This window comes from Giraffa tippelskirchi, chromosome 4 (assembly GCF_054371585.1).
Source record: "Giraffa tippelskirchi isolate mGirTip1 chromosome 4, T2T-mGirTip1v1.2.pri, whole genome shotgun sequence".
In the NCBI taxonomy this organism is placed as follows: domain Eukaryota; kingdom Metazoa; phylum Chordata; class Mammalia; order Artiodactyla; family Giraffidae; genus Giraffa; species Giraffa tippelskirchi.
Window position 1 is genome coordinate 89,609,501 of NC_137278.1, and position 12,358 is coordinate 89,621,858.

The following is a 12,358-nucleotide window of genomic DNA, read 5'->3' on the forward strand; positions in this document are numbered from 1 at the left end:
GATGGAAAAATACATTCTGTGCAAACGGAAATGATAAGAAAGCTGGTTTAGCTATACTCATATGAGAAAAAATAATCTCTAAAAGAAAGACTGTAATAAAAGAGAAAGAGAGAAACTACATAACAATAAGGGAGCTAATCCAACAAGAAGATATAACATTTATTAATATGTATGCATCCACCATAGAAGAACCAAAATATATAAAGCAAATGCTAATGAACTTAAAAGAGAAAATTAACAGCTATATGATAATGGTAGGAGATTTTAACACCACACTCACAGCAATGGATACATTGTCCAGACAGAAAATCAATAAGAAAATATCATTAGATCAGATAGACATAATAGATTTATATAGAATACTTCATCCAAGAGCAGCAGAATACACATTCTTCTCAAGTGCACATGGAAGATTCTCCATGATAAATCACATGTTAGAGCAAAAATCAAATTTCAATAAATTTAAGACAAATAATTCAAGTATCTTTTCCTACCACTATGAAATGAAAATAGAAATTAATTATAAGGAACAAACTAAAAAAAAAAAAAAAACACTAAAACATGGAATTAAACAACATATTGCTGAAATATTTGCCTCACAAAATAAAAGCCATATATGACAACAGCTAACATCATACTTAACAGTGAAAAGCTGAAAGCTTTTTCTCTAAGATCGGGAACAGGACAAAGATGCCCACTCTCCTCACTTGTATTCAACATAGTATTAGAACTCCTAGTAACAGCAATTAGGAAAGAAAATGAAATAAAAGACATACAAACTGGAAAGGAAGAAACAAAATTGTCATTATTCGCAGATGACATGATATTATATGTAGAAAAACCTAGACTCCACCAGAAGACTATGTGAACTAATAAATGACTTCACTAAAGCTGCAGGATGCAAAATTGATATTCAAAAATCTGTTATATTTATACATAAATAATAACCTATCAGAAAAAGAAATCAATCAACAATTCTGATGCAATACAACTGCATCAAAAAGAGTATCTATAAATGAGTTTAACCAAGGAGGTAAAAGATCTGAAAACTGAAGAAAACACAAATACGTAAAAAGCACCCTGCAGTCATGGATTAGAAGAATTAATATTGTTAAAATGTCCACACTTCCCTTTAAAAAAAATGCCCACACTCCCCAAAGCTAAATTCATATTTAATGCAATACTTATCAAAACTCCAATGGCATTTTTCAAAGAATGACAACAAATAATTCCAAAATTTGTATGGAAACATAAAAAATCCTGAATAGCCAAAGCAATCTTGGGACCTAAGAACAAAGCTTGGGGTATCATGCTCCCTGATTTCAAACTACTCTACATAGCTATAGTAATAGAAAGAGCATAGTATTTGCATAAAAACAGACACATAGATCAGTGGAACACAAAAGAGAACTTAGATATAACCCATAGATACATGGTCAATTAATTTACACAAAGGAAGAAAGAATATACAACGGGGAAACTCTAGTCCCTTCAATAAAGGGTGTTGGAAAAACTGGACAACTACACACAAAAGAATGAAACTGAAGTTATACCATATACAAAAGCTGATATTATACCATACACAAAAAATAACTTAAAATGGATTAAAGTTTAAATGACACACTTGAAACTGTAAAACCCCTACAAAAACCACAGGCAGTACTAAGCTCCTTGATACCAGTCTTAGAGATGTTTTTTGCACCTGATTCCAAAGGCAAGGGAAAGAAAAGCAGAAATAAATACATGGGTCAACATTTATTAAAAGACATAGGAAAGGAAATAATCAACAAAATGAAGAAGATATTTGTAAATCATATTTCCAACAAGGGGTTAGCATCCAAAATATATAAAGATCACATATGTATCAACAACAACAACAAAAAAAACAGTTCAGTAACAAAAATGGGGAGAGAATCTGAATAGACATTTTTCCAAATAAGATAAAAAGATGGCCAACAGGCACATGGAAAAATGTTCAGCATCATGAATCATCAGGGAAATGCAAAGCAAAACCACAATGAGATATCCATCACCTGACAACACTCAGAATGGCTACTATCAAAAAGATAAGAACTAACAAGTGTTGGCAAGAATGCGCAGAAAAAGGACCCTCATGTACTATTGGTGGGAATGTGAATTGGGCAGCAACTATGGAAAGCAGTATGAAGGTTCTTCATAAATAAGAAAAATAGACATACTGTATGATCTAGCGATTCCACAACTAAATACCAATCTAAAGAAAACAAACATATAAGTTGAAATGATATATAACTTCTATGTTCACTGCAACATTATTTATAAAAACCAAGATTTGGAAACAACCTATCTGACCACTGATAGATGAAAAATCAATGGATAAAGAACATGTGTGTGTGTTTGTGTGTGTGTGTGTGTGTGTGTATAATGGACTACTACTCAATCATGAGGCTTCTCAAGTGGCTCAGTGGTAAAGAAACTACCTGCAACTGCAAGAGCCACAGGAGACACAGGTTCAGTCTCTGGGTTGGCAAGATCCCCTGGAGGAGGAAATGGCAACCCACTTCAGTATTCTTGCCGGAATAATCCCATGGACAGAGGAGCCTGGCAGGCTATAGTCCGTGGGGTCACAGAGTCGGACACGACTTAGAGCCCTGAGCACATATGCACACACACACAGTCATCCAAAAGAATGAAATCTTTCCATTTGTGACAATATAGATAGATTTTGAGGACAGAATTATGCTGTGGAATAAGTAAAACAGAGAAAAAAACAATACCACATGAATTCACTTATACATAGAATCTAAAAACAAAACAAACCAAACAAGTAAAAAAACAATACCCAGACTCATAGATACAGAGAAGACATTGGTGGTTACCATAGGGTGGGGGAAGGGAGGCATGACTGGAGATGAGGTTGGAGGATCATGGAGTATTCACCTACAGATACAAAATAAATAAGTCATGGGGATGTAAAGTACAGCATGGAGAATATAGTCAATAATATTGTATTAGCTTTCTATGTTGATAGATTGCATCCAAAGCTATGGTGTTCATCTAGCAATGTATACAAAAGTCAAACTACTATGTTGTACACCAGAAACTAAGATTGCATGTCAATTATATTTCAATGAAAGAAAGTGTCACTAAGTAACACAAGGTCACAGTATATCTCCAAGGTAGACAACAAGCTATTATTCTCAATGTCCCTTTCATTTCTTCTATATTAGGCTTACAGAGAAAATGTCTTCTTTTTTCTGATTCACTTAAATACCTATAGTCAAAAGCCAAGTAAGAAACACAAAAACAGGATAAAATTAAGAAGTATGGTAGAAAGTATAAATAAAATCAAGAGAACCTGGGATTTACTCTTGAAAAGGAAGAATTATTCCAAAATTATCTTTTCTACTGATTCACCCTTTCAGCAAAATAATAATTCTATATGTATCTTTACCAGTCTTTATCCACTGCCTTCCTTCCAGGAAACTAGGTAATTCGTGACTTTTGCCCAAGCCTTTAAATTCTGGAATGAACTTCTAATAAAATGTATCCATTTTATTAGAGTCTCAAGAGCTATCAGAAGTAGAGGAGATACGGATCTTTCCAAAATGTCTGAGGTACAAGTCATTTACACAAAGACAAGTATTGTTACCATATTTCTTCATTCCTTCCAAACTCTCATGATTATTTGTTATTTGTTTGAGTACAGGTGACAGTGAGAAGGGATCTGAGAAGGGTAGGGAGTAGGAGAAGGGGAAATAATATCAGGTAAATCTACAAAACAAAACCTTTAATATCACTACTAATAGAACCCAAAGAACAAAAGCTTCCCATTCTAATATTATATTGAAGATTCCAATCCAATATAACACTTCCCTTCAAATGTACAATTATGGTTTTCTCTCAGCAGTAACCTGTCATAAAAAGAGGAATCCAATTAGGCCCCAGTTGTGAATTGTCTGTCAGAATTTTTTTTCAAGACAGATTTCTTCACAAGGAAGTTAATACTAAGGAATTACTATGACAAAACAAAATGGCATGACTAAAAAGAAAAAATACTGGTCAGAGTCATGAGATTTAACTTGTAGTTCTAAGTGCTACTCAATACTTACATGACTCTATGTGATTTTGGTTTGCTGAAAAGAAAATGAAAATTTTGAGTCTCTAAAGATATATATTGATTATTTCAACACCTGAAACAATAAGGTCATTTAAAAAGGGATAGAACAAATAATTATCAGATTCTGAAAACAAAGAAGTAAAGAGATCAGTTTTTCTAAGTACCAGAACTCTTCCCACCAAGATACAAGATACAAAGTTAATAACTACTATAATAACATCCAAAAAGTTTGAATCAAAATAGTAACTATAGTTCTAAGTAAATAGTAAATTTTTCCCCTTCCATTTTCTTCTATAAAATATTACAATGTGCTCTGAATTTCTTAAATATTATCAAATGGAAAATATTCAACAATATACATTGAATATTTAAAACACTTAAGCACACTGACTAGATAAAGAAAACTATTCCTTTGTTAAAAGTTTTAAATTTTGAAAAGGAGCAGAATATTAAGGTATATTTGTATACTTTGTAACTAATAGATCCAGTAAGACATACTGTCTACCTAAATATTATATTCCCCTAGCAAAAATAAGAGGAGTCTAAAAACACATTCCTCTAAGTATGGGCATTAAGTCACTAGAACTACTTCCCATGTCTACCTACATATGCTTTTCTCTTTATGGCTCTGCATCAAGAAAATGACTTAGCAGATTCAACTCAACTTACTTGGCATAGTATTGAATGAAAAAAAAATGATGTGTTACAAACCCACAATTAGATTTCAACATTCTGTTTCAAATAAAGATTTCTGAAAGAAGTACAATTAAGAGAAGAAATTTAAAGACCACATCAAAGCAAAGGGTAATACTCTAAACTGCCCTCTAAAGAAGGGAGAATGATGAAGGAAGCCAATTTTTAGCAGAGGAAACCCATACCTTTAGTGTGGTTTACTAAGAAAGACATGGTATGCTTCTCCTATCCTGTAAATTACCTTGATTTTTGGGCACGATTCTGGGACTGCAGTAAGGTTACTGGATATAACTCACTGGCTAGAAGAGTGCTAATGAGATCAAAGATGGGGAAGTCAAATGTACATAAGACAATTGCTCATACCAAAAAACTCCATACAGGGAAAAATTTAGTTATGATCCTAGTAAAATTCATACACAGTATAAACTATTGGTAATAAAGCCAATCTGGAAAAATAATACAGATAGCATTGTAGTTTATAATATAAATAGAAGAGTTATGAAAACACTAAGCTTAAGTCCATATTCTAACATAAAGATTGCTGTAAAAAAAGCTATAAAGAGAGCTAATCTTTGAAGAATAGGAATATTTCCAAAAAAATTACATAAATTACTATTTTGTGCTTGATTCACTTACTCCAGAAACAATGAAAATTATAAAGAAAACACTGCACAAATTAACATTTCCAAAACTAAGCTTCAACTACTTTGACAATTTTTCATTAAAATGTCAAAGGTTCTAAGTAAAACATTTCCTTCATTTTACATGAGAGTCCCTAGCACTGTAAAAATGAGCAATGACATTTGAAAAATAACAATTTATCTCTTCCTTCCATAAAATAATGTTTCCTTGCTCTATCAATTACTTTCTATCAACAAGAAGATATGCTTTTCATGAACCACACTAGACAAGTATTAAGAATATCAGAATGGGCATAGAAGGAACCTACCTCAACATAGTAAAGGCTATATATGATAAACCTACAGCAAACATTATTCTCAATGGTGAAAAATTGAAAGCATTCCCCCTATGACCAGGAACAAGACAAGGATGTCCACTTTCACCACTACTATTCAACATAGTTCTGGAAGTCCTAGCTACAGCAATCAGAGAAGAAAACAAATTAAAGGAATTCAGATCAGAAAAGAAGAAGTAAAGCATTCACTGTGTGCAGATGACATGACACTGTACATAGAAAACCCTAAAGATAGTATCAGAAAATTACTAGAACTAATCAATGAATTTAGCACAAAATCAATACACAGAAATCACTTGCATTTCTATACGCTAACAACAAAAACTCAGAAAGAGAAATTAAGGAATCAATTGCATTCACTACTGCAACAAAAAGAATTAAATATCTAGGAATAAACTTACCTAAGGAGACGAAAGAACTGTACACAGAAAATTATAAGACACTAATGAAAGAAATCAAAGATGACATAAACAGAGACAGAGATATTCTATGTTCCTGGGTAGGAAGAAACGATATTGTGAAAATGACTATACTACCAAACACAATCTATAGATTTAATGTGATCCCTATCAAATTACCAATGGCATTTTTCACAGAACTAGAACAAAAAATTTCACAATTCATATGGAAACACTAAAGACCCCAAATAGCCAAAGCAGTCTTGAGAAAGAAGAATGGAGCTGAAGGAATCAACCTTCCTGACTTCAGATTATATTACAAAGCTACAGTCATCAAGACAGTATGATACTGGCACAAAAACAGAAATACAGACCAATGCAACAAGATAGAAAGATCAGAAATAAACCCAAACACCTATGGGTACCTTATTTTTGACAAAGGAAGCAAGAATATACAATGGGGCAAAGACAGCCTCTTCAGTAAATGGTGCTGGGAAAACTGGACAGCTAAATGCAAAAGAATACAATTAGAACACTTGCTAACATCATACATAAAGATAAACTCAAAATGGATTAAAGACCTAAATGTAAGGCCAGAAACTAAAAAGCTCTTAGAGGAAAATATAGGGAGAACACTCAATGACATAAATCAAAGCAAGATCCTCTGTGATCCACCTCCTACAGTAACAGAAATTAAAACAAAAGTAAACAAGTGGGACTTGATTAAACTTAAAAGCTTTTGCACAGAAAAGGAAACTACAAGCAAGGTGAAAAGACAACCCTCAGAATGGGAGAAAATAATAGCAAATGAAGTAACTGACAAAGGATTAATTTCCAAAATATACAAGCAGCTCATACAACTCAATACCAGAAAAACAAACAACCCAATCAAAAAGTGGGAAAAAGACCTAAACAGACACTTCTCCAAGGAAGACATACAGATGGCTAACAAACACATGAAAAGATGCTCAACATCGCTCATTATTAGAGAAATGCAAATCAAAACTACAATGAGATATCACCTCACACTGGTCAGAATAGCCCTCATCAAAAAGTCTACAAACAATAAATGCAGGAGAAGGTGTGGAGAAAAGGGAATGCTCTCGCACTGTTGGTAGGAATGTAAATTGATACAGCCACCATGGAAGACAGTATGGAGATTGCTTAAAAAACTAGGAATAAAACCACCACATGGCCCAACCATCCCACTCCTAGGCATATACCCTGAGGAAACCAAAATTGAAAAAGACACATGTATCCCACTGTTCATTGCAGCAATATTTACAATATCTAGAACACGGAAGCAACCTAGATATCCATCGATGGATGAATGGATAAAGAAGTTGTGGTATATATATACAAGGGAATATTCAGTTCAGTTCAGTTCAGTTCAGTCGCTCAGTCATGTCCGACTCTTTGCGACCCTATGAATTGCAGCACGCCAGGCCTCTCTGTCCATCACCAACTCCCGGAGTCTACCCAAACCCATGTCCATCGAGTCGGTGATGCCATCCAACCGTCTCATCCTCTGTCGTCCCCTTCTCCTCCTGCCCCCAATCCTACCCAGCATTAGGGTCTTTTCCAATGAGTCAACCCTTAGCTTGAGGTGCCCAAAGTATTGGAGTTTCAGCTTCAACATCAGACCTTCCAATGAACACCCAGGATTGATCTCTTTTAGGATGGATTGAGTGGATCTCTTTGCAGTCCAAGGGACTCTCAAGAGTCTTCTCCAACACCACAGTTCAACAGCATCAATTCTGCGGCGCTCAGCTTTCTTCACCGTCCAACTCTCACATCCATACATGACCACTTGAAAAACCATAGCCTTGACTAGATGGACTTTTGTTGGCAAAGTAATGTCTCTGCTTTTAAATATGCTATCTAGGTTGGCCATAACCTTCCTTCCAAGGAGTAAGCGTCTTTTAATTTCATGGCTGCAATCACCATCAGCAGTGATTTTGGAGCCCCCCAAAATAAAGTCTGACACTGTTTCCACTGTTTCCCCATCTATTTCCCATGAAGTGATGGGACCACATGCCATGATCTTAGTTTTCTGAACATTGAGCTTTAAGCCAACTTTTTCACTCTCCTCTTTCACCTTTATCAAGAGGCTCTTTAGTTCTTCTTCACTTTCTGCCATAAGGGGGGTGTCATCCGCATATCTGAGGTTATTGATATGGAATATTACTCAGCCATAAAAAGGAATGCATCTGAGACAGTTCTAATGAGGTGGATGAACCTAGAACCTATTATACAGAGTGAAGTGAGTCAGAAAGAGAAAGATAAATACCATATTCTAACACATATATACAGAATCTGGAAAGATGGTGCCAAGGAATTTGTTTGCAAGGCAACAGTGGGGAGACGGGCATTGGGGAGAGACTTCTGGACATGGGGAGAGGGGAGGAGGGGGTGGGATGTATGGAAGGAGTGACATGGAAACTTACATTACCATGTGTAGGGTGGATAGCCAGTGGGAATTTGCCGTGTGGCTCAGGAAACTCAAACAGGGGCTCTGTGTTGGCCTGGAGGGCTGGGATGGGGAAGGAGGTGTGTGGGGAGTTTCGGAAGGGAGGGGATATTATGTATACCTATGGCTGACTTGTGTTGAGGTTTGACAAAAAATGGCAAGATTCTGTAAAGCAATTATCCTTCAATAAAAAATACATTAATTAAAAAAAAAAAATCAAAGGTGTATAGGGTATAAGGCAGAGTACAGGAGAAACCAAGCATGACTTTCCAGGTTCCTCTACCAGTGAAATGAAACGGACAACCCATCATGGTCCCAGGAACAGCATGTGACAACACGTATGAACTATGGTCAACCAGCAAAACTCTTTTGAGACTTAATATTGAGGGGTTTTATCGCAGGTCATGTAGGCAGGAAGCAACCATGTGACTGACATTAGCTATTCAGTCTCCAACTCCCTTTTCCCCAAGAAGTCAAACTTATTTGGCATGGCTCAGGGCCCCAGGCAAACAAAAGCAAGCATTCTCCATAAATGGCACTGTCAGTATCAACAATCCAACATGGCCCCAGGTCTGCAAAGATTTGCTTATCAGGCCATATATTTCAATGGCTCAGAGGTTTTCTTCCAAGAACTGATCAAAAGCCAATCTTGAAGATTTAGAAGATGTAGAATTAGGACAATGTAGGCCTCCTGCGTTAATCTTTTCTTTATTTTCCTTCTGCATGATGATTTTTTTTTTGATTGGAGAATAATTGCTTTACAATATTGTGATGGTTTCTGCCATGTATCAGTGTGAATCAGCCATAGATGACATGCCCCCTCCCTCTTGAACCTCCTTCCCCATACCAGCCCTCTGGGTTGTCACAAGAGCACTGGCTTTGGGTTCCCTCTTTCTTACAGTGAATTACCACTGGATATGTATTTTGCATATGGAGTATATATGTTTCAGTGCTGTTCTCTCCGATCATCCCACCTTCTGCCTCCCCTACTGTGTCCAGGAGTCTGTTCTCTATGTGTGCATCTCCATTTTTGCCCTGTTGATGGTTTCATCAGCACCATCTTTCTAGATGGGTTAACCTTTTCCACGTGCATGCCATGACAGTTTCATCTACTAGAAAGCTGCAGGGGTGAGGGGATGGGCACGGTGTTCATTTCTAAACTCTTACATTTTCCATCTTTATTGGGAAAAAAAAATACCAGGACAGCAAGAGCATATCTCTATTACCCACTTCTGTAAGAAGTGCAGCAGGAAAAGGAGCAGCATAATTACAATGTAGTCAACCTACAAAAGACCGCTAAATATAACAACCAGAAACTAGTTCATAAACGAATTAAAAAATGGAACACAATTTCTCGCAACACTGAGTTTTGATAAACCATAGTAGACAGTGTTACAGAATAAAGAGAACGTATTTCTATTACCTACTCTTAAGTGCCACAGGAAAAAGAATAGCAATAACTGCAATTTAGCCAATCTATGAAAGACCCAACATCACAAATATAATCTAGTTTATGAAAATAAACTAAAAGGCCACTATAAATGCCACACAAAAATCAAGCAATAAACTGTAAGATTTAATTTCAATGACATTATTAAAATTTCCAATTTGGACTCTCCATCAAAAAAATGTGATATTAAATGTCTCATTCTTATCCACAAAAGAAACTAGAGATGCTTGTTTCAAAAAAAAAAAATCTGCTCCTTGGTGATGACTATGTGATTGACTATGAAATAGCTAGAGAAAGTTAAGATTAACTCTGTGGTTCTATTTACTGCATATATTAGGTTATGATATTTTATGAGTCTTTTTAATGGACTAAGATATACTATTTTAATATACCATACTACAATATGTTGGAATTATATTTTTAAAAAATATTACAAAAAGTAGGTATTCTATAAGAAGAAAAAGAGAACAAAGTTAACAAAAAATGACAGCAAGAAGGGCTCAGGGCCAAAGACCCATTTGAAACCTATAAAATCATCCTTAGATCAGAAGGACATGTATTCTCTTATTGCTAGGTGTAAAACTATACATTTACACAAGCTTCTGTTTCATTTTAATTTAACAACAGGTGTTTCTCAAGATATTAAAGGTTCTTATGCACCCTCCCTCAAGAATTCAATTTTGTTATCACATCACATGTCTATTCCAGTAAGGATGACCAAGGTTATATTTATAAAATGTGTAAAGCAGAGAAATTGTAAATAATTTTTAAACTAGCACTATGTAGAAAATAAAAAGAGGGAATATAAAATGAGAATTGGATAAGAAAAACTAATGGGAAGTTATACAACATAAAAGAGGCTTCCCTGATAGCTCAGTGGGTAAGGAGTTTGTCTGCAATGCAGGAGACACAGGAGATGCAGGCTCCATCCCTGGGTCAGGAAGATCTCGAGAAAGAAGAAAACAGCAACCCATTCCAGTATTCTTACCTGAAAATTCCCATGAACAAAGGAGCTTGGTGGGCTACAGTCCAAAGGGTCACAAAGAGTCAGACATGACTAAGTGACTAAGCACACACACATTCAACAAGAATGTAAAGAAACATTACCCAATAAATGTTTTAAAGGCATGTCTTTAAAAGATATTTAGTTATATGGACAAATATTCTTAATATTAAGTATAAAAAATAAGAGATACAATTAATATAGACAATATGATCAAAATTTTAAAAAACATTTGTGGATATAAACAACTGTAAGGGAATATGCACCTTAGACCATGGTAAGCTGGATAACTAGATATGAATAACTGAACAAAATATAAAAGCCAACTGCTTAAAGACTTCAGAAAGTTAACATGATGGAAAAACTTATTAGGTAGGCCAGAATCCAGGAAAGGGAATGGACATGAGGAAGGGATATCAACATTTGTAGCCATTTTTCCTAAGTGCATTTATCAATACTGAAAGGGTAACTATGTGAAATGCTGAAAAATTAGAAAACTGGAGTAAAGGTCAAGTGCCACCAGGGAGGAATGGCCTTGGGTATACCTTTCTTAATGGGTTGAACGCTGCACCCTTTGAAAAGGTTAAGCCAGAATTAGACAGGCTCTTGCAAGGACTCAAATTAAGCAATTAACTGGATTAAAGTGACCCTAAAGTGCTACTTGTCAACCAATAACTTAGACTAATACTGTCTACTAGTGTCTGATAAAAGACAGAAAGAGGAGAAGGAAAAGCTGGCTTAAAATTCAACATTAAAAAAACTAAGATCATGGCATCTGGTCCCATCACTTCATGGCAAAAAGATGGGGAAACAATGGAAACGGTGACAGATTTTATTCTCTTGGGCTCTAAAATCACTGTGGATGGTTACTGCAGCCATGAAATTAAAAGAGGCTTGCTCCTTGGAAGAAAAGCTACGACAAACCTAGACAGCATATCAAAAAGCAGACACATTACTTTGCCAACAAAGGTCCATCTAGTCCAAGCTATGGTTTTTCCAATAGTCATGTATGGATATGAGAGTTGGACTATAAAGAAAGCTGAGCACTGAAGAACTGATACTTTTGAACTGTGGTGTTGGAGAAGACTCTTGAGAGTCCCTTGGACTGCAAGGAAATCAAACCAGTCAATCCTAAAGGAAATCAGTCCTGAATATTTATTGGAAGGACTGATGATGAAGCTAAAGCTCCAATATTTTGGTCACCTGATGCAAAGAACTGACTCATTAGAAAAGACCCTGATGCTAGGAAAGAGTGAAGGCAGGAAGAGA

General features: G+C 35.5%; 1 protein-coding gene across 10 annotated transcripts in view; it reads right to left on the reverse strand.

The window, feature by feature from the left end:
- The window catches only part of EXOC6B (exocyst complex component 6B), a 760,794-nt gene that overhangs the window by 406,279 nt on the left and 342,157 nt on the right, over window positions 1-12,358 (reverse strand). The gene's annotated exons all lie outside the window — the stretch shown is intronic.